Genomic DNA, 17,984 nt, shown 5'->3' on the forward strand with positions numbered 1-17,984 from the left:
AAAAACTCACTAAGCTAGGCATCAACCCCTATATGACTAGGTGGGTTGCAAACTGGCTCACATATAGAACCCACAGTGTGAAAGTAGCAGACTTCAGGTCAAACTGCTGACCAGTCACGAGTGGAGTCCCACAGGGTTCGGTACTCTCCTGTATGGTATCTACTGCTCTGTAGTCCAGGCTAACATGAAGGGTCTCTGGCTGACAAAGTTTGCAGACGATTGCAAGTTGGGAGCTATTATTAACTCCCCAAGTGATGTTGATATCCTACAGAAAGGCCTCACTGAGACCAAACAGTGGTGTCAGAACCATGGTCTTAAGCTCAATGCGAAAAAAATGTGTCATCATCCCCTTTGGGAGAAATCCAGTTCCCATGAATTATCACATCAATGGTAGTCCTCTGAACACTGAAGGTGTTATAAGAGATCTGGGAACACAGGTTGACAGCAGCCTCATTTTTGACCACCACATTGCCACTGTGGTCAGAAAGTCCTATGTGAAACATCTCATTACTTAGGCTTTTGCATCCAGGAAGAAAGAGGTCATTGCCTCCCTCTACTCTTCCCTCATTAGGGCAATCATTGAGTACAATGCCCCATTTGGCACGTACCTCACTAGACACCTGCAACAACTTGAGAGGCTGCAAAAATACCTCACAAAGAGAATCCTAGGCCTTAAACACTTGTCCTATATGGACAGACTCAAAAAAACTCCAACTATTCTCTGCCTTATATCACCTACTTAGAGGCGATCTCTGCTTGACATATAAAGCCATCTCTGACCCAGCTCTATCAGAAATGCTGCATCTAAAGAAATCCCAAACCCTCCACACCACATGCTCCAGTGACCTCAACTTCATTACAACAATCAACAGGATGTGCTGGAGGGACAGGTTCATAACCCAGAAGCTGCCCATGCTGTGAAATAGACTTCCCATACATGTCAAACAGAGCACCTCACTGGCCCTCTTCAAGAGAAACCTTGATGAGTGGATGGGAAATCGAAAATTCACTCCGGGGATTACTCTAGTGGCTCTACTCAACAGAGGCATTGGGAACTAAGGTTGGGTGGTACAATATCAGGACAATCCTATCGGCTAGGTTTGTAAAGGCTCCAGGGCCATTAGCCTAGTACAGACCTATGAACCTATGGGCTTAGAAATAGAGGCTCCATGAGATTTGGCTGTATGTGATGATGTGGGTTTTTTTAAAAGAGTTCATTCAGAGTTGTTGAGGGAGTTTATGTGTACTTCATCTAGGAGGTCTTTGAGGTTTAGGTAGGTTACATTTAAGTGCCTCAGAATATGTGAGTCTGTGTTTCCTTTGAATTGTGTGCGATGGGTGCAGGTTGTGTACTACTGACAACTGCATTGTCATTAGAAGTGCTTTTATGTAAGGGCTTTGCCTCTAGTGACACTGTGTAAATACATCTTTCACAAACCGTATCAGTTTGAGAATTTACTGGTTGTCAGTAAACATGAATCAGTGTCTACATTGCCTCAGGATTCCCTTATCCACCAAGCTGGTAATGGAGATAGTGGGAAAGGCCATATCCATGACTAAAGATGCTTCTGTATTGATTAGACAGTTGCAGATATTTATATTTGTTTTGTTGAGTGTACTCATATTTCATTGTAAGAAGTTTTTGCAGAAGACTGTAATAAACATGATTTTTTTTGTGTGGTAAGAAGCTGGAAGTGAGAAAGGGAAAAAGAGGCCCACTCCTCTAATGTGGTAAATAGCTGCATATGTGTTAGCACACTCTCTGTGTGTACATATATGTGTCATGTCTTTTAACTTTTTACTTTGGAATTATGGACAAAGAAAAAAATAATTAGGGAAAAGCTTGTGTATTAGGTACTCTTACTGGTACTATTAACTCAAAATAACTTCTAAATTTAGGATGGATGTGATCCTCCAAATTCAGGAGAGCTGTGAGGTGCGTGTGTGCATGTATAGTAGACCTTTATGGTTTATGCTTGCAAATTGATTACTTTTTGGTTTCATTAAATTAAATAAATATGTATATGCATACACACACACAAATAAATGATATATTTAATAGCAAGGCTTCCATAGCAAGATGGAGGAGGGTTACAAATGGTATTCATTATCTTTACAGAAACCCTGCTGTGAATCCTCCTCCACCTACCCGGTGGCTGTGCTTTTGTGTTGTAACTTGTGTTGATGGCAGATACAGGCTAAAATGATGTGCTAATAGCATGTGTTTGGCACATATTTAAAGATCATCACTTGTGATTGTTCTCTCACATTTAATGAGATTGCTTGCTAAAGCTCGGGCCTATCCCTGGACAAATTTGGATATGAATATGTGAATAAATGATTTATACTTTAAATGGCTGAAAAAAAAATGTGTTATGAGCTACAGCTGACCTAAGTAATGCATTTTTATTATTTATTTATATTTATTTCATGATAATCAAGCAGTACATAACATACCCAGACTCCTATTAGCAGTTTCCCCTGCTGGTAAATATAGCAAGGTCAGAAAATGAAATGTTGCATCTTTTCTAAAGAGAAGCTCACTGCTAATTAGTTTCCTATCTTTTCTTATATTCCTCTATACAGATTTGGGTTACTATATGTATTCATGGATTCCAACATGTTTTTGTTTCACAGCTTTCTGGGGAAAACAATTTCATGCATTTTCAACTCCCTGTATAAAAAAAAACTGATAGGATCATAGAAACTTACTTAACTAATGGCAACAAAAACTTTTAAACCTAGCCATTCATGCCCCAATTTTCACAATTATTATTGCCCAATGGAATTGAATGACTTTGGTATATAGGTTCATAGGATCATAGGAGGTTACTAAGATATCAACTCAAAGGTCATTTCAAGCCTTGCCATTTCACCCAATGTAATAGCAGAGATAGTCTAGTCAGTACCCAGGGATTGTATTTAGTAATGACTGCCCACATCCAGGAGGATTGGGGGGACTATTTCCAGTAAGAATTTATGGTGCCCCATCCACTCAGCCAAGCTCCTTTTCAGGTAGATTTGTTGGGACGACAGCACTGATATTGCAGTAAACTGAACCACAATACTGAAGTGTTTTACAAGGAAAGAAGACAGTCGTCCAACATTTAACAAATTTACACACCAAAATATGTCACACACACCCAGATGGAGATGGTATGCCCCAAAACCCCCCAATTGGGGGCTACCCCCCACACTATTCTACCTATATATATCAACTCGGGGATCTCACTACATTGGGGAAAAGAGCAAAATTCCCCCTATTGGCCAAGTGTCTCTGTTCCCTCTATATAAAAAAAAAAAAAAAAGGTAATCTTCAGGTTTAATTTATTGAAAGTTCAGTGTTGTCATCTGTGGAATCTGGAATTCGGGTAAGTGTAAATTCAGTCTACCTAAGTAAATCCTTGTATACCTATTATATATATGTTATACATATATATATATATATATATATATATATATATATATATATAAATATATATATATATATATATATATATATATATATATATATATATATATATATATATACAGGTTTACTATCATATTCTAGCACCAGCATTGTGTGAGTGTTCAGATTTCCGAACCAGGATATCAGAAATCACAAGAACAAATCAAATGAATGTAGAATGAAGTATTTTGATAAAGTCGATATCGCAGAAATGTCGACTTTACCGAAAATAATACACTTTCGGTCAACAGTAACAGAACGTTTTTGCAGGGGGGCAAGCCCCCCATACCCACTGCTACCTAGATATACAAATTCCAAGATCACACTATAGTGAGGGAAAGGGTACATTTCCTGATCCGCACTATAGTGCAATCTGCATGAAAATGTAGAAAGTCACAACAGTGAATGCTGTATTGCATTCACTGTTGTACATTTGTATATTTTTGCATTCGTTCTTTTGATTCTACCAAATGGATCGATTCGGACTAATGTGAACTGCACTGGGAAAGTTCACTGGGCCTGAAATGAGCCCATTTTCAGTGGAGGCTCAGGGAGAAAAGATCCACAAAGATACATACAAAGAGAATATAATCACATATGGTGCATAGAATGTATTCATGTACACATGAAAATAATATATCTGCAGGTGCATAGCTGTGATGAGATTAAATGCAGAGTGAATATAGAAGGAGATACAATTGCAGAGGATGGATAGGACCAGTGTAGATATATATAGATATAGCCATATACAGTATGTATGTATGTATGTGTGTGTGTCTATGTAAATGATGAGTGGATGTGAGGTACAACTAAGGACCACAGCTGAGTTATCAATGTGCAGCTCAAGCACATTTCTAGTCTTCTGGGACATGCATCTACTTATGTTCATAATTATTTCCAACCTCCATTATAATCAACAATTTCAAAACACAACTTGGCAACCAGAGATGAATAAAATAACTTTATTATACATCTCTAAAAATACATAGCACTTTGGCTCACTGCCTCTACATATTTGTAATGTGTGCTTATTCCCAATTTAGTAAGTGACAACAGTATTAGTCAGAATATTTTGGGTAAGAATATCTCAATCACTAGTGCTTAATGGTTGCATTTTTATTTTCAAGTACTTGTTATGTGCTACTGAAGATGACGACCATGCAGTTGCATGCATATAGTTGTCTACAAATTATGTCTTGAAGCAGTTCTGCATCATAATCTGAATCCAAAGTGTTCATGTCCCATCTTAATTTCTACTACTCTGCGTTTTCATTTATCAGTCACTCTCTCTAGAACTTTCATGCAACGTGACAGGAGTTATATAGCTCTGTACTGCACACAGCTGTAAATGTACCTTTTCGTCTTGAACACTCGTATTAGTATGCTTATTCTTCAGTCACCTAGGATACTCACATCTTTGAGTACCCTCCAAAGCCAATTCTCTCCTATCCATCCATCCTTCCATAACCCCATTTTTTCCCATTCTTGGACATGGGGTTGGGGTGTCACTTCAGCAGTGGCAATCATCTAGGGCCAAGTTTTACACTACCAGGTGTCTAGCCCTGCCATGGTAGTTCTTCCACAATACACAATCACATGCACTCTCACATCTATGGCCAATTTAGAGTGTCCAATCCACCTACTGCATGTCTTTGGAATGTGGGAGGAAACCAAAGTACCCGGAGGAAAACCACATGAACACAGGGGGGACATGTTGGCTCCACATAGAAGGCATCCCAGCCGAGAATCTATCCAGGCAAACCTCTTGCTATGAGGCGACAGCTCTATCCACTGTGCCACTCTGCTGCCCAGTCTGTATCATATCAGCTGTGACCTGATCCGAGCCTGCTGTTTTCCCTGACTTCAGTTTCCTTAGAGCTATTCTTACTTCTTCCACGGTGGGCCCCTGCTCATTGTATGCTGTATCTGGTGAAGTACAGCTTCTGTGCAGTTTTCTTCATTAGAAGTTGCTCGAAGTGTTCTTTCCATCTCCCTTTGATGTCCTGTGGACTGGTGAGCAGGTTGATGTTGGCATCCCTTATGAAGGGTGGCTGACTGGCTTCTTTATCTTTCTTTATTTGCCTTGCAACCTGATATACTTTCTTTGTTACTGATGCCTTATTCTTTGCTATTTCATCTCCTTTTTTTTAACCTTCTTGTTAGCCAACTATTCCCTCCTAGTCTTGTCTGTATTTTCTTTCTCCCATTTTTCCCTGCACTACTCCTTTGTTTTGATGACTTCCTGCACTTCCACATTTTTCCATGCCTGGCTTGGCTGCATATATGTTCTGCAGTCCTCACAAGTGCTGTTTTGAGGTGCTTCCAGTCTTCATCAACTCCACTTATTTCCTCTTCTTGAGGTGCTGGAGCTCTTAGCAATTCCTAGAACTGGTGTACTTTCTCTTCAGTCAACTTCTAGGTTTTCAGCCTTGTCTCTGTTGACCTTGGAAGTCTTCTATGACTGCTGATTGTGGCAACCAGTGTTTTTTACTGTGGGCTGACTGTTTCTCTAGGGATGACTTTACAATCACTGATTCTACCCCATTGTCCTTTCCTTACTTGGAGGAAGTCTACCAGAGTTGCACATTAGACATTCTTGTATACGATCTTGTGACAGTATCTCTTTTTGAACCATGTGTTGGCGACTCAGGCCATTTCCCAGACAAATGTCTAGAGTGGCATCTCCTTCTTTATTCCTATTGCCCCACCCATGTGGACCCAGGCAGTCCTCCTGTCCTATTCTGTCCATCCTGATATGTGCATTCAGGCCAGCCATTATCAACAGCAGTTCCCATTCTCCTGCTTTATATAGTAAGAAATATATACTATATTTCTATGTCTGCTATATAATTATATAATGTGTGAGTGTGTGTGTGCATGGCAGTGTTTCTATATTTATCTCTTTCTGTGTGTGTGTGTGTGTGTGTGTGTGTGTGTGTGTGTGTGTGTGTGTGTGTGTATATGTATATATATATATGTGTGTGTATATATATATATATATATATATATATATATATATATATATATGTATATATATATATATATATATATATATATATATATATATATATATATATATATATATATATATATATATATATATATATATATATATATATATATATATATACACACACACACACACACACACACACACACACACACTAGTGTGACTGTATTATAAGGTTAGGGGATAGATTGGGTAAGAGAATAGATTGAGTGTGTGTCATTGTGAGTGTTTACAGTTAGGTTAGGGGAGAAAGTGTGTGTGTGTGCGTCCGTGTGTGCGTGCGTGTGTGTGTGTGCGTGTGTGTGTGTGCCCACGTGCAAATGTGTGATGGGAGTCCCAACTGTCTTCTATAGTGGTAATGTTATGGAAACAGCTTTCTTTTGTTTTATCTGCAGATTAGAGTTAGGGGCAGGGTTATCATGTGTTATTACTGTAGCGCAAGGAGGCTTTGCTGGTTACAATGGATCTATTAATCCAAAAACTCTTATACATCCATAAAACAAATAGCCCAGCTAATAGTAGGACCATAGATGTAAATCCACTATACAAAATAAATGCACATGGTGGAGGTACAGATTTATAACAGTGCTTACCCACCTCTCTAGAACAAACTAAGTCTCCAAGTTAAACACTGTGACACACTGTCTGCCTTTAAAAAGGATAATTGGTTGTTGATTCATAAATTCATCCCTGTTATGAATGGCGTGACCCTTCAACAAAAGGGAGGAAAGGCTTAAGGGTGGGTACTGGCAAAGCTGAAATGTCCTTGCAGCTCAATTGATTTGCAATTCATATGAGCCTATGACATATGACTAGGTCACATTCAAGTAGGTAAGCATGGTTAGTGGCCATAACATGCTTAGGCCTGCTTTCTTGGTGACTCCTCGGTGACCTGCATAGAGTTGCATTATGTGGGAGTGGAGAAGGAGTATGTACTGTGTTGTCTGCACTGAAGACTGAGGTCTTTTACAGTGCATCAAGAAGACCTGGACAAATGGTATATGCATGGTATTTTTTACAGACAGTATGTGCACTGTTGAGTACATTTCAAGATCATAACATGTTTATATGACTACTACAACAACAAAATGTATATCAGTCACAACGCTTTATTGTACTTTTTGCATTTGTATTTCAGGCAATCTTGAGATGCCAGTATCTATAAGCTTAACCCAACTCATACATTTATAGGTTTTGGCTCTCGCAGGGGAAGCACATCATTAAAAAAAACATGTCTCCTCTCATACCAACCTCTGTTTCTCAACTCTCCTCTTAAGGCAGTTGATATTTGTGGTTCCCCTGATTTTCGCTGAAATTTTTTCACATCCGTTCTAAGTGTTACAAGACTATAAATAGGGCTGTTACAACTGTATACATTGATTTTCTGAAGACACCAATCTCCACTGAAAATTAATTTCTTAAAGTTTGTTACATGAACTAAAACATTGAGTAAATATATTAAAAATAGTCACACAATTCTCAGTACCTGGAAAGAGAAGCCTGAGTCAATTGTTTTGCATGTTAATTGTTCTAAAATTGCTACAGTCATCCTTGTATTTCTGTTAAGTGTTTGTGATCTTGGGCCTACTGGATTAAACAATGGGTGCCAGCAGAGGTGAAAATGGTCATATCCAACTTGATGAGGTGCTAACTGCATTGGTTTCTGGCTTGGTATTGACTCTCATTTCATTAAATGAGAGGTTTAAATGCTGAGCTGTTTAAAATGTCTTATTCATTTCAATGCATATATCTATCTGAATGTGTTAACCAGTGTAATCTATTCATGCACTCAATACAAAGTAGTAAAGTCAGATATTGTCTAGGTGCATCATCTGGAGAGACAAGGTTTGGCTTAATTGTTTGGGGGTAGGTATACTGTTGTAAGAAATGTTTGCGTCACTTTCTACAGAATTCCACTCAGCTGTAGAACTCACAGTCACAAGGGAAGGTTGAACAAGAGGTTAGTGCAGCCTTTTTTTATTAAATTACTGCTTTGTTTTAAGAATTTTACTTTTTGTGGTTGGTGACAGTGGGATTATAAATGACTGTCATGATTTGGTGTAGGTGACCTGAATTTTGGAGTAAGTTTTACAGATAATGGCAATGTTCTGCTGTTTAAGCTCTTCTGTAGAGAAGTAGTCAGTTTTCTAGGAGATGGCTGCTTGAATAATTAGTGGGACTTGTTTAGACTACAAACTTTGGACATTACAGGTAAGTGAACATTTTTATGTTTGGGAGATTCAGATTGACACTGTGTGTTACTGATGGAATCTCTTATGTTTGTATTGATTACTTGAGAAATTTAAGTAGACAGTATGTATTTAATGTACTTCTTGTTTCCATGTTGCATGGTTTATATAGTGTAAAGCTTTGTATTATAGGTTTAATTTGTTACAGGTTGCTGGTTTTCCTGCACTCTGTGTCCAGTATTTCAGTGTGTGTTTGTGTTAATGGAGGAGTGTTATTTACATTGCTAACTGGACATTTCTTCATTGATTGCTTGGGAGTCTGTTTTTCTAGGAGGTTCACCATGTTCTTTTTACATTGCTCTGCATGATTTTTTTCTCAACTGAGAAGGTGTGGTCATTGTTGAAGGTTTACTGTGGCTTATTAGTTAGGTATTTTGTATACAATATTTATTGTGATTTCCTCTTGTGGATAGTAACATTAAGTATAGAACTAGTTTTGTTGAGGGCTTGCGAAACTGGGGTCTATATCAGCTTATCGAAAGCTAATAAGAGTGAGCGCTCTTTGATCAAACCCAAAATAGCGAAGACACGGAACAGTGATTTTTTACCCAGGGAAAAAACACTGTTCCTCAAAAAAAAAAAGAAAAAAACACACACACAAAAACAAATCGACAACGTAAGTAGAGGACTTTGCCGCCCCCCACACCCCCAATGTGGTGGGGTGTGCTCCCCACAACTCCCTACTTAAATATAGCAACTCCACGACTGCACCACAGTGGAGGAAATGGCAAACTCACAAAACTGATCCAGTGATTTTTTTTCCCTGGGAAACAATCTCTGTTCTGTGTCTTGGCTATTTTGGATGTTTAACTTTTTGGGGTCTATCAGAGTTTTTGCTCTTATCAGCCTTTGATAAGCTGATATAGACCAGTGAAACCTGAGTTCTGACTTCACCTCCTGGTGCTGTATGTGGCAGTGATTATGACCATGTTTTATTGCTCAGGTACTGGGTAGTTTTTCCTGCTAGCTCAATTGAAACAGCAGTCCGCTTCACACAACATGGCTCCATTAAGACTTTCTGGTACATGCTTACAAGCCTACTGAAGGATGCTACAGGTTAGTGTACATTTTTATGTATGATATTATTTAACTTCTCTTTCATTATGTATGTCGAATTTTGAATTCGGAGTAAAAGTTGTATGAAGAAATAAGTATGAATGATACATTGAGTGTATTGTTGTGCCATGTTTTGTGCATAACTAGTAGATTCATAGGTTTTTACTTGACTAATGATCACCAGAGCCTTTACACATCCAAATTCATCTATAACATTTATATATTACCCTAACTCACTTTAGTAGGAGGAGAACAACAGGGTTTTCAACAACATGGATTTCCTAAAGACTAAGAAGTATGAAACTCTCATGTCTGACATCACAGACTGAAAAATGAAATTCCAGTGTCTGACATTACAGATGGGCTGTAATCTTCGCTGATTTACCCGAAAATAAAAACATTTATATAAGGAAAAGGGTAATAACATGAGGCAAAATTGGGGATAGTTGATCTATTTGAAGTAGTTAATGACCTGTACTATTGCTTTTGTATTTTTTCAGTCTAATGATTTCTGTTGTGGTGTGGTGGCCAGGTATTTCCACACCTTTCCTTATCTGAGTGTAAAGTTGTCTTGATTTTCATTTGGGATCTTTTTGTAATCAAAATGTTATTATATTGTATTAATATATAATATTATGTTATAATATTATGTTATATATTATATTAGTGGGGTGTAGGCAGAGGAAACACTTGTAAGGACAAGGTCAAGCATAATATTTCTTTACGGACATCTGGCTACAGGGCAAGTCTAACTGGGTAAGTGTGTCCATTTTTATTGGAGGCCCAGGGAGACAAGTTCCACAGTATTTCACGAACATTTAAAAACAATTTTAAAAGCCTCAAAACTAAAACATCTACAGTTTAAATAATTATACCAAATTGGAAATATTGTGAGAAAATTAGTTAAAACAAAGACAACTTATTTAACAAAAAATTAATTATTAGAGAACTTTTAGACAGTTTTTAGAAGTTAAGCTAGTATAATACATAGAGGAATTGCAATGTGAAGTTAGGGAAATATGTTATTACATACCTAGATACAGTTAGGAAGCGAGTCAAAAGGGGAGTAAGGAGGTATAAGTTATGAATAGGAGCTTGTTCTTATTTAGAAATATTGGTATCCTGTGGTTGAGCAAAAATAGAGACAAATTTTGGCTAAGAACTATTTCAGAATGATTTTGAAGGAATGGAGAGGAAGGTATTGATCTGATGGCTATAGTTAATGAGTCCCAAGCCTTAGAAACATGTATAAATATAGATCATGCCCTGCCAATTTGATAGGGTTGTGAACAGAAAGGTTTTTCCTTACTGGGTCATACTGATGGCGTACGAACATAGTTGTATAGAATGGTATTTAATATTAGCCAAGCAGATGATTACTGGCTAATGTTGTAGGTGGGAAGAAGCTCTGTAGATGCTACTTGATGGGTTAGTTCTAACCAATTTAGGCTTTCAGTGCTATAGAGTAGTGGGTTCTGAAAGGGGCATTTGCTGCAAATTTTGCCACTTTGTTAAAGTATTGCTCAGATTTAGTTTTTTTTTTTTTTTTTTGCTGCCTGGAAGTTAGTAAGAAAGGGTGCTCCATAAATAGTAAGTGGAAGTGCTAAGTAGTAGTGAGTGTAGCTTTAGTTGTGTTGGTTCGTAGGTGTTTATTAGGCTAATGACCACAATGGCATTTTTAAGCCTAGCCATGCATCCCAAATCTCTAACAACTTCTGTTACCTTTGATAAGTGTAAGTATGGGCCTGGGAGATGAACCATTTACAGGCTACCTGTGTCCATTAGAAACATAGGTGCCAAACCAGGGATGAATTTCCAGTTTCCCATCCAATTGTCTACATTGCACTTGCATTGGATTAGGGAGGAACTCTGCTTCACATGGATTGAGAGCCTGTTCCATAGATGTGGTAGTCTTTGGGGTACATACCTATCTCTCCAGCAGGTCCTATTTATATCACAGGCAAGGTTTAAGTCTTTAGAATGGGTAATTCTGGTGCTGTTTGTTTTGTGGATATGATGTCCATCAGAGTGGGATCAGACAATGCCCTGTATGCCAGGCATAGATTTCCTCTCAAAAGCATGTAGGAGATGGAATACAGGAATAGGGCCTTGAGGTGGTCTGCTTTGGACATATTACTTACCCTGTATTATTTTAGTGAGGAACCTCTGTGGATATTCCAATGATTTGGGTATGCCTGGTTAGGTACATACCAAAGGGGGCATTGTACTCGATGGCTGTGATGAATGCAAAATACAGTGGAAGAATGACTTTCTTGGACTTGGAGGCCATACCTTTGTTTATAAGTTGCACAACATAGAATGATTTCTTTCCCACTGTAGGCACATGATGATCAAAGGCTAGATTACTATCTATGTCTGTCCCCAAGTCCCTGACAACTGGGTCAGCTCTAACTGGTGTGTTATCAATATGATAGTTAACAGGGATGGATGGCTTCCCAAAGGAAACTATTATGCATTTCTTGGCATTTACTTTTAGTCCATGGCTCTGGCACCAGTTATTTGTCTGTGTCAGCCCCTCCTGGAGAACATTTGTGTCAGTGGGAGATTCAACGACAGCTCCTAATTTGCAATCATTGGCAAATTTAGTGAGCCAGACACCAGTGACATTGGCCTTGACTTCAGGGAAGTAAATGCCAAAAAGAAGCGGTCCAAGGACTGATCCCTGAGGGACTACACTTGTGACTGGCCTCTTTGTAGAGGTGGACTCCCCAATTCAAACTTCCTGGATCCTGTCTGTGAGCCAGTTGGCTATCCACCAGGTGATATATGGATTTGTACCTAATCTATTCAGTTTGCCAACAATTGTGTCAAATGCCTTGGCCAGGTCAAGGTAAACAGTGTGAATGATTTTGCCCTCATCCATTGTTTTTGTGACCTTCTCAAAGAAATCCACCAGGTTGACATGATCTGCCCTTGATGAAACCAAACTGGGTTGGGTCCAGTGTCTGGAGGTTTTATATATCTCTATCTCTATTGATCAGCTCCATGTTAATTCTTTCCATGGCTTTAAATATAAGACTAGTGAGACTTATGGGTCTGTAGTTTCCAGGGTCTGTAGATGGCCCACCCTTGTGCAGAGGGATGACAGTTGCCTTTTTCCATTCATAAGGCACAAAGCCTGTTTGGAGGCTACAATTAAATAGTAATTCCAGAGGGCCTGATAGGTCATGTTTCATGGTATTTAGAAGGCATCCTGGGATGTTGTCTGGGCCCAATGATGCAGTGTTCTTGGTCTTAGAGAGAGCATTAAGGATATGTTCGTTAGTGATTGTAGGGAGAGTTATATTTGATATTTCTTGAGGGAAGGTTGAGGGGGAGAGAAAATAAACATTGGAGCTGAATTTATCAGCTAGGAGGTTTGCTATATCTTCTGGCTCAGTATAAGTGGCTCCATTTACAATGACCTCTGCACACAATTGTGTATTGCTGACAGAGTGTTTGGATCTCTCAAACATTCAAAGTTTTTGGTGAATAATTGTATGCATTTTTGTATGTGCATGTCAAATGTAAGCTCATAGGTTCATAGCTAAGGTAAGTACTAGAATAGGTGCTCTTGTTGGCCATTTTACATAGCTAATTTCCCTTTTTGTATTTGAAATAACCTATTCCAATAGGTTATACATTGGCCTTACCTGTCCCAAGGTTGCTAATTAAGTATTACCCCTAATGAGAATAACTCGGATCATACAACAGATAATTTGATTGGACCGTGCCTGGGATAAAGCATTTATGAGCTGCATCTGCCCATTTGTAGTACATGAGGAAATTCTGGGGGACATCTTCTGTTTCTCATCCATACACATTGATTGCACTTGAAAAGGGACAGGTATGAATGTTGTTTTATGTGGATGGGGAGTCTTTTCACAGCAGTGGTATCCTCTGTGAAATATACCTGTCCCTCCAAACTGTTTGATTTCTGTTGCAGAAGAGGTTTAAATGTCTAGGCAAAGTACTTCTGATGACATTTGACTTACTGATGTGCAGTAAATCCATTAGTAATAGGTCAGAGGATGCCTTCTATGCCAGGCACAGGTCATGTATTTGGAGTCTGTAGGATACTGACTATAGTGACAAGGGTTTCAGTCGGTCTATGTAAGACCTTTTTTTAGTAAGTTGTGTTTATGTGAGCTCTAGTTGTTGCATGTGTCTGAACAGATACATGCCAAAAGGGGACATTATGTGCAATGATTGGCCCAATCAAGGCAGAGCAAAGGGGGTCAATGACATCCCTAGATCTAGACACAATCCCTTTGTTTATAATTTGTGCAATATAGAAGGTCTTTCTTACAACAACAGACACATGTTGGTCAAAAGTTAAGTCACTGTCCACATAAGTTCCCAAATCATGAACAACTAGGTCAAGTGTTAGGGGCATATTGTGAGTGCGGTAGTTCCCAGGGGTAGGTGACTTCCCAAAAGATACACTAATGCATTTTTTGTATTAAGTTTCAGACCATGATTTTGACAATAGTTATTTATTTGAGACAATACTCCCTGCACGATGGCCAAGTCATTTGAGGATCCAATGACTTCTAGCTTGCAGTCATCTGCAAAACTTAGCCATCATCATCCACTTTTATCATTACTATTAGTGTTATCATCATTATTATTATTACTCAGGATTACTTGTAATCATCCACTATCCTCCCTCATTATTTGCTATTAGAAATGACTTCAGATGGTGTGTTATTAAGTGAGAGGATTTTAGATGTTTTTCATGAGAGCTCTGTGGGAACCGTAGTGTTTGGGGAATGGTTGAGCATGAGTTGTGAGTTACAAAGCCATATTTCAGTGTCTGTTACAGCTTCCTGGGTAATTTTTTGGAGATGTGCCAAGTTATGTGATACACCTATGTGTGTGAAGTCATCATTGTATTGTATTAAGGAATCCTTTTGTGTGGATCGTTGGGGGGTGCTGGTGTGTCATAGAGAGGGAGATCAAGGACAGAGCCTTGTGGTACACTGGTGGTGACTGGGAGGTATGGAGAGAGGGTGGAGTGACATTTAACTGACTGATACCTATTGGAGAAATACCTCTTGGACCACAGAAGGGTGCTCTATAATAGACCTAATGTGGACATTTGAAGCAGGTGTTTGCTGTGACCAATTGTGTCGAAGGCTTTAGACAAGTCAAGAAATACGGTGGAGACTAGTTTGCTGTTATCTCTTTCTTTCTTTGTTAACAGTATCTATAAGGGTTAGAGGTGCAGTGTTATTACTATGGGAGGTATGGAAGACATGTTTTTCCATTATTTCAGAGATGGTGGGTGTAGCCTGAGGGTTAATTTCTTCCCCTCATAAACACAGAGTACACAGTTTGATTCCGACTTCAGGGCAATTCGCCTACCATTCTGACATGAACTTAAGATAACTTTAGGTCTAAGGTTAGTGATGTCTGTTAAATTTCCTTATTTGTATAGATAGTTAATTCGAGCATGTTTCCAAAGAAAGGGAATATGGGATCCCTAGACATGACCTGTTTATAAGGATTGAGACAAGATGGGCAATGCTATTGGCTGCTATTTTAAGGTACTTGCTTGGAAAGTCATCAGCTGAAGCTGCGCATGGTTTGAGTTGTTTTATATCAAATAAGGGCACTGGTTTGAAGGTGACAGTGGATGTAGTGATATTTGGCTATTGGGCAGCATTTGGATTAGCTGCGTTAGGAACACTATGCTATCTATGAAATAAGAGATGAATTCTATTGCAGGTCTAAGTGATGAGATTTTGGAAGAGGGATTAGGGTTGAATTTTTGACCATGTTGCAAGTGTTCTTTAGCAGATGGCTGCAATCATTTTTAAGGATGTGTTAGCTATTTTTCAGTGTGTTCTAGTATAGTTTTTTTGCCTTCATTTATTTGCTTTTTTATTACAGATGTGGAGTGTTTGTAAGTTTGAGAAATTGTGATTTTTTTTTATTTCTACTTTTCTTTCCACTCTTTTTGTTTATCCTGCATTATCACTCTACTCTTTTTGGATAGCCAGATTGTTTCTTTGTTTTTTACGCTCTTCCTTCTAGGAGTTGTAAGGTTATTTAGAAAGATACATTGAATTGATTTAAATCATTATGTACGGGTAGTATTTTTCAGGCATTTCAGTTAACAGATAATAGGGTAGTAATGCATATGTCTGGTTTAAACTTGTACAGGTTGCATTTTGTTTTATAAACATCCCATTTAAGTGGTTGTAAGGTTATTTAGAAAGATGCATTGAATTGATTTAAATTATCATGTAAGGGTAGCATTTGTCAGGCATTCCAGTTAACAGATAATAGGGTAGTAATGCATATGTTCATAGGTTCATAGGTTTATACCAGGCTATCTGCCCTAAGGCATTTATAAGCCTAGCCCAGAGTTTTGTGGCTTACGCCACCCCTTATATGAAAAAAAAAAAAAATACTGTGCCCATTAGTTTGTTGTGCCTCTGTCCAGCAGTGACACAGAGATGATTCCCGGGCTAAACCTACGATCTCCCATCCACAGGACAAGATTTCTCTTGAACAGAGCCAGCGAGGTGCTCTGCCTCACATGGACCGGGATCCTATTCCACAGCATAGGGAGTCTCTGGGTGATAAATCTATCCCTCCAGCATGTCCTATTTACATCCATGCTAAGGTTTAAGTCGCTTGCTCTAGTGGTTCTGGTGGATTTGGATTTTTTGAGGTGGAGCATGTCCATTAATTCCTGGTTGGACATGGCCTTGTATGTCAGGCACATGTCACCTCTGAGCAGACGGTATGCGACTGAATAGAGTTGGAGTTTCTTCAATCTGGCAGCGTATGACAGATTTTGGAGTCCCTTTATCCTTTTGGTGAGGTACTTTTGGGGTCTCTCCAATTGCTGCAGATGTCGGGTGAGATACATCCCGAATGGGGCATTGTACTCGATCATTGGTCTGATAAGTGAAGAGTACAGGGGAACAATGACCTCACTAGATCTGGATGTGAATCCCTTCATGATCAGGTGGGCAATGTAGAAGGTCTTTCTAACCACTTTAGCAACGTGAGTGTCAAAAGAAAGGCCACTGTCAACCTGGGTCCCCAGGTCCCTGATAACCTCTTCTGTGCTTAGAGGATTGCCACCTATATGGTAGCTTGGGGTTACCTTGTTTTTCCCGAAGGGTATGACTATACATTTTTTGGCGTTTAACTTCAGGCCATGGCTTTGGCACCAGCTATCAGTTTCCGTGAGTCCCCTCTGAAGGATATCCGTGTCTGATGCACTTTCCACTATGGCGCCCAGTTTGCAGTCATCTGCAAACTTTGTCAGCCAAAGTCCTCCCATGTTGGCCTGCACTTCTGAGAAGTAGATGCTGAACAATAGGGGGCCAATGACCGAGCCCTGTGGGACACCACTTGTGACCGGCTTGGAGTCTGACATAGCGCCAGCGACTCTACCCTGTGGGTTCTGTCCTTAAGTCAGTTTGCAACCCATCTTCTGACATATGGGTTTACATTTAAGTTGGTGAGTTTTTCTACAATACCCGAGTGGGGTATTGTGTCGAAAGCCTTTGCAAGGTCAAGGTAGGCTGTATGGACTGCCTTTCCCTCATCAATGGCCTTGGTGACTGTTTCGAAGAAGTTGACCAAGTTCAAAAGGCATGATCTGCCCTTGACAAAGTCAAACTGGGACGGGTCCAATGTCTGCAAGTCCCCTATATCTTTGTTTATGAGCTCCATTATGATCCTCTCCATAGCTTTGCAGACTAGACTTGTTAAGCTTATGGGGCGGTAATTACCAGGGTCCATAGAGGCACCGCCTTTGTGGAGTGGGACCACAGTTGCCGTACGTCACTTCTTGGGTGCGTATCCTGTGATAAGGCTGAGATTAAACAGCTGCCTTATGTGCGGGTTTAGTTCCTCATTGAGCTCGTGTAGCACATAGCCGGGGACACCATCTGGTCCCATTGATGCTGTGTTTTTATCTTTAGAGAGAGCAGCTTTCACCTGCGCATTTGAGGTGTCTGGGAGGCTACACTCCGCTGGGATAGTTATCACTCCTTTAGGGGGGGGGAGGGGGTGAAGTTTGCACTGAACCTGTCTGCCAGTATGTTGGCAATGTCTGTGGGTTCAGTGATTTTTGTATCATTTTGGACTAATTCTGAGCATATCTGGGAGTTTCCAACCAGGTTCCTAACATAGCTGAAAAAGGCCTTATGAATGTCTTTTGAATCCATGGCAATTTTTCTCTCAAAACTGG

Source organism: Protopterus annectens, chromosome 5.part0, assembly GCF_019279795.1.
Source record: "Protopterus annectens isolate FY-2018-M chromosome 5.part0, PAN1.0, whole genome shotgun sequence".
Classification (NCBI taxonomy): Eukaryota; Metazoa; Chordata; order Ceratodontiformes; family Protopteridae; genus Protopterus; species Protopterus annectens.